The following is a 6,437-nucleotide window of genomic DNA, read 5'->3' on the forward strand; positions in this document are numbered from 1 at the left end:
CGGCTCCTCTTGCAGCAGAGCACGGGCTCTAGGCATGCAGGCTTCAGGGGTTGCAGCACGCGGGCCCACTGCTTGTGGTGCATGGGCTTAGGCCGCTCCCTGGCATGTGGAATCTTTCCAGACCAGGGATTGAACCCATGTCCCCTGCATTGGCAGGAGGATTCTTATCCACTGTGCTACCAAGAAAGTCTGTGGTAGGATCTCTTGGGTCATATTTCCTTCTTGGTTCAATCAGAAGCCTCCCTTGAATAAAGATGTTGGTAGTGCTGATTCCCTGAGAAGGGAATTTTGGGCCAGCCAGGAGTTTGAGCTGAAAGGGGCTGGCATCATGAACTATGTGTTTAATCCCCCCAAATAGAGATAAAACAGGAGTCTGGGGACATGTCCTCAAGAACAGGTATTTGTGTAGCACAAAGAAGGAACCTGAAATGTCTGCCTCCTAAGTAACTACTTAGGTTTCTTTTACTTATTTATTTGTCTGTGCCAGGTCTTAGTTGTGGCATGTGGGATCTAGTTCCCTGATTGCAGATTGAACACAGGTCCCCCTGCATTTCGAGTTGGAGTCTTAGCTACTGGATCGCCAGGGAAGTCTCATACTTACGTTTCTTTTTAAGGATGGAGAAGTACATATCTTTTCAAAACTTTACTCTCCCATCCTTATTATTTCTTTTTTTTTTTCCATGTTGAAGTTTTTTATTTTGCTAAAATGTACAAACAGAATACAACTATCCACATTTTACAGTTTCTAAACATATAACCACTGATGGCTTCCAAAAGATGCTGATGTTCTTCATAGTTAAGATGCTTGATGTTCTGTGAAAGCCCAACGTACCTTCCACTCTACCCACCAAGCCAGTTTACTTCAGAAGTCCTGCTGTATGTTTTCTTTGTTTGCCTCTCCGTGTTGCTGCTTCATTTGAAAGAGCTCATTTTCTAATTGTACAATAGTCCTTTCAATCTCATAATTCTTACTGACCAGGGATACCCAGGTTGACTCCATTTCTCTTGATTTAGATCCAGCTGTGAGTTGCATGTTCTTTCGTTGCCAGTTTAAGTCTTGAATATGTTTCCTTAACTTCTGAAGCTCTTTCTGTGCGTGCTCAATCATATGAACTAGATTTTCATTATACACTTTCCAGGCATTGCATCCATGCTGGGACATTAGTTCCAAATTCTCAATTCGGACTGCCTGATGCTCTAACTGCGCCATAGAATTGTTTACGCACTCTTGCCATGCAGTGATGTCATTTTTCTGACCGGAGGAAGGGGCTGGAAGTTCATATCGTTTCATACTGAGCAATTCAATTGGTTGTCGAGCAGCCAGTCTTTCAAATTCATTTCTCATTATGTCTGTCTCAAAAGCAGAATAATCTGGGGCCGTCAGGTAGCTTAGATAGTTCTTCGTAGGTCGGTATCTACGAGTTTCCTCCTCCACCAACGCCGCAGCCGCTTCGCGAACACCAGGCGCTTCCTAACCCTGATCAAAATACGGCAGCGCATCCACCACAACCTCCCCGGCCACCAAACCAGTGCCCGCCATCCTTAGGTTCACTGGAGCTTTCTAAGTCTGCGCCGGTTCAGGTTCACTTCAATACGCCAGTCCTTATTATTTCTTGCTTGGCTCCTTCATCCTATGAAAAGGCACTATAGATGCTTGTGTATAGGCAACAGATAGCTAATTTACAGGGAAACAGAATGGGCCTAATCTCCTTACAATTAAAGCCACTGTAGAATTAGTTGATCACATTTGTGCACCTCCTTTCACATATGAGAACACGGCTGTCCAGAAAGCCCAAGGTTGCAGTCAGTTGGTGGCAAAGCTGTGAGTCAAATCCAGGTCTTCTGACAGTTTAGAGTTTTTTGAACCTCATACTCTGGGCATATTTGGAATATTGCCTGGCACTGGTGAGGGGCTCCCCCGTTGGCTCAACAATAAAGAATCTGCCTGCCAATGCTGGAGATGGGAGTTCTATCCCTGGGTTGGGAAGATCCCCTGGAGAAGGAAATGGCAACCTACTCCAGTATTCTTGCTTGGGAAATCCCAAGAATGGTGGGGCCAGGCAGGCTACAGTCCGTGGGGTCTCAAAGAGTCAGACATGACTGAGCAACTAAACAATAACAAGGACAATGGCACTGGTGAAGGGAAAATCTTGGCTTGAGCTCTTTGCATTCAGCAGGCTCTTCTGATCTCTGCTGACTCAGATCTGGGGCAGTCTCCTCCTCCTTTTCCTCAGGGTTGGATTGAGCCAGTGGAGGCTTCCCACTGTGAGGTGGCCGTGTGGAGCAGGTGGGCCAAGCACTTTCATTTCATAGACCATTAGCTCTTGGAACAATGACACTTTTTTTTAGTATCCTTGGCCTCCAAGGTCTTATATCACCTGCTAGGTGGGTGGAGGAGGCTGTGGTCTGGGAATCTGGATGCATAAACCCAGTTGATGGAGCTGGATCTGGCTGGATGGAAAATTTCCATCAGCTGCTGGGCTGCTGAGACACCCTGTCCTGGTTTTGACTTTTTTTTCTTCCCACATTGTGAGAAAGATACAGGGAGACAAAAGTAGACTGAGGGACAGAAAGAGGCACAGTGTCAGAGAAATTTAGGATGGCAAAGAGAAACAAAACCTGTGAAACACAGAGACGGTGCAAGATGACAGACAGACATCACAGGGATCAGAATGACACGGAGGGAAACAGAACGATTCAGAGGAGAAGGAGAAAGGGTTGCTGTATGGACATTGGGAGGAACACGTTTCATTCTCCTGGAGTTGCCAAGCTCAGCAGAAAGAAGTCTGGGGTTCCTGGTGCCACATTTTCACCATGTGGAGGAAGCTGGATGTAGAACGTGTTGAAGGGGAAGGTCATTTTCTCCACTCTGTTGCTATGAAAAAGGAATTTACCCTAAACATACATTTGGCCTTTCTCTACCCTTGACCTATTCTGTTCCAAGAAGCTGGACGGAGCCATGTGACTGGTAGCTTGGGAAAACTACTGGGCAAAGGAAATCTTACACTGAGGATAAATTTGAACTCAAGAGATAATTTCCTTTTTTCTTTTCTTTTTTTTTAAATTGGAGTATATTTGCTTTACAATGTTGTGCTAGTTTCTCTTGTAAAACAAGGTGAATCAGCTATGTGTGTACATATATTCCTTTCCTCCTGAGCCTTCTTCCCTCCCTCCCAACCCGCCCATCTAGGCTCGGTCATCACAGAGCACCGAGCTGAGCTCCCGGGCCATGCAGCAGCCTCCCACTAGCTACCTGTTTTACACATAGTAATGTATATATGTCAGTTACTCTCTCAGTTTGTCTCACCCTCTTCTTCCCCCAACTGTATCCCCAAGTCTGCTCTCTACATCAGTGGAGAGACAACTTCTTAAGCAGTATTTACTGGTGAAAACTGACATAAAACTCTAGAGGGCAATTTAAGTCTTAAAAAAGTGCATATTTTTCAAAACTAAATAATTTTAATTCTAGAAATATGTGTTTCAAAAACAAAATTTCACATGTACAAAATTGCCCTAAAATATTCAGAGAATTCCAAAATTAAGTTTTGTATTACGTCATTGACATTCTCATCTTATGTTTTGCTCAGTTCCTTCTTTATTATGTATAAATATCAATGTCTTAATGCTTGCAAGCTTTATTTTCAATAATTGCCTTCTTAGCCTCTTAAAATAGGGAAGCTTTTGTGCTCCATTTGTTAATAGGTTGCTTGAATAGTGCCATCTTATTCTGAACAAATGTAACCAAAATTTAAAAGCCTTTCCAAACAGCATAAAACCAAATTGATGACAGGAGCAAAGAAAGAAATAATAATTCTACTAAATTATTTTCCTTGTATATTCTTGCTAACTCTCTCTCTGTCACACACACACACACACTGTATTTTGGTCATTCTCTCCATGTATATATCAATTATTTTTAATTAAAAAAAAATGTTGCCCTGAAAAAAATTGCATAGTTTTTGATGTTGAAATGTTTAAAAAGTAATGTTTAAATTGAAAAATAATACATTCTTTGGAAAAGCATTAAAATACATGACTACTTATAAAATATTTATTCTATTTATGTTAATTTTTAATATTTAGATAGCAAAGACATTTTTTAATGGACACGGGCATCCATTAGTTTATATTTGTTTATAAAATTGTGTTTTGAAAATGAGTTTTCCTAGAATCATTTTAGGTCTAACATTCTTCATCAAAAGTAAATATTTCAAAACATCAAAGAACAAACAAACAATCCTATATTGAGCACTGCTCCCAGGAGGTGGAGTGAGAGGCTAGCCGCTTCTGGGACTTTGCTGATGCTCCAGTGGCTAAGACTCTGTGCTCCAAATGTAGGGGCCCTGAGTTCGATCCCTGGTTAGGAAACTAGATCCCACATGCTGCAACTAAGACTTGGTGCAGCCGAAATAAATATATGAAAAAATATACCTGGGGGTGGGAACACTGAATGGATAAAGAGGCTGGAATGGCCAGCAATGGACACACTGTGGAAAATTCAGATAGTTGACTCTTTTGCAGTGGGCTTGACTATTAATGAACAAGTGGCCACGTGGATATATTATTGCTTGGCACTCGAATTATTTCTATATTTCCACTAATACTGAATAGGCTGATAGAGGCATCTTTCCACTGCATTCATACATTTCCTTTTTCACTTCTTTGGTGTACCATCACTAGCCTGGACTACTTCAGCCAGGAATTCTCATTTCAAACTCAGATGATGTAATCTAAAACTTATCACAAGAGTTTGGTCCATTTTCCATGCAGTGCAGGAGACACGGGAGATGTGGCTTTGATCCCTGGTTCGGGAAGATCCTTCGGAGGAAGGCATGGTAACTAACCCACTCCAGTATTCTTGCCTGGAGAATCCCATGGACAGAAGAGCCTGGTGGGTTATGGTCCATAGGGTTGCAGAGTTGGACATGACTGAAGCGACTTAGCACGCATGCAGATCTTCTCAGGTTATTTCTCTGATTGTTCAGTTTTTCTTCTTGAAGTTCTGAATAGGATTCAACCATCAGGAAATGCAGGATCATTTTTCAATGTCTTGCTTTTATTTATGTTTTCAAGGAAGGAGAGTTAAAAAGAAACTCAACAGTCTGGAAAATGAAACATTCTGCCCTTGACTCCCGAACACTACCAGGCCAAGCTGTAACTCAAATCACGCTCATACAATGTGGTCGTAAATCCCTCCAAACTGAGTTGGAGTTAAAATGAATGGGAGAGCCAGGTCTGGTCTTAAACCACAGTGAATCAACCGGTCTGACCACTGCAAAAACCCCCCTCCCTTTATTGCTGGCGCTGACTTTGGAGAGATGATTTACTGCCACTAAGAATTCCCACGCATCACTCCCCTTGCAGCAGGCTTCCTTGCTCCCGCACAGAACAGGCTGCTTTGCCATCCTTGTTCTTGCATCTTCCTGATGTTGGGGGCCAAACAGAAAAAAGTACCCTGTGTGACATGGAGAAAGCCCAGACTTAGGAAGGCCAAACACCCACGTTCTTCCTTTGCTCTGCCACTAACTCACTGTATAACCAGAGCTGAGGGATTTCATCACCCGCTGCCTTGGTTCTCTCATGCATAAACCTAGAAGCACAGGCCTGAAGCCACATTTCTGCACACTAAAGAGGGCACTCTTGGAATTTCTCTTTTGGCTTTTCCAAGGTATGGCTCTGGTCTTACTATTGGGTTGACCAAAAAGTTCCTTTGGGTTTTTCCATATTACCCTGAATGAATATTTTTGGCCAACCCAATATTTCCATAACCCACAGAATCAAGGCTAATCCATGCTGTCTCTCCTCTGGACCACAGCCTATGTTAGCCTGATGAAGCGTCTTGGCCAAGACCACGGAGTGCTATGGTGGTGAGATGGGATGAAATTTTCTAAGGCTGCTATAACACATCACCACAAAACACTGGGAGTTAAAACAGAAGAAATGTATTCTCTCACATTTCTTGAGGCTAAATGTATAAAATTTAATTGTTGGGAAGCCAACAAGGCTCTCCCCAAAGACTCTTGGGGAGGGTCCTTACTCCCTCTCCCTGGCCTCTGGTGGTGGCCAGCAATCTTTGGCATTCCTTGGTTTGTAGATGCATCACTTTGATTTCTTCCTCCACTGTCACATGGCTTTGTCCATGCGTGTCTTCTCTGTGTCTCTCTGTCCAAATTTCCTTCTTTTGTAGGGGTGCCAGTCATTGCCATTGGGCCCATCCTCATCCAGTGTGATCTCATTTTAATTTTTTTACTTTGGCAAGACTCTATGCATTTTCAAGTAAGTTCACATTCACAAGTACTGGGGCTTAGGACTTGTGCATGTCGTTTTTTAGTGGGTGGCACAGTTCAACCTGTAGTAGATGAGAACACAGCAGTCCTGTCCCAGTGTTTGTGTTGGGCCAAGAGGGATGAAAAAGAAGATTTTTGTGACTGTTTTAG

General features: G+C 42.9%; 1 pseudogene; it reads right to left on the reverse strand.

Annotated features, from left to right (window-relative positions):
• Nucleotides 1–677: 677 nt before the first annotated feature.
• On the reverse strand, nt 678–1,595 carry LOC122679335 (annotated as a pseudogene).
• Nucleotides 1,596–6,437: the final 4,842 nt, after the last annotated feature.

Source organism: Cervus elaphus, chromosome 21 (genome assembly GCF_910594005.1).
Source record: "Cervus elaphus chromosome 21, mCerEla1.1, whole genome shotgun sequence".
In the NCBI taxonomy this organism is placed as follows: domain Eukaryota; kingdom Metazoa; phylum Chordata; class Mammalia; order Artiodactyla; family Cervidae; genus Cervus; species Cervus elaphus.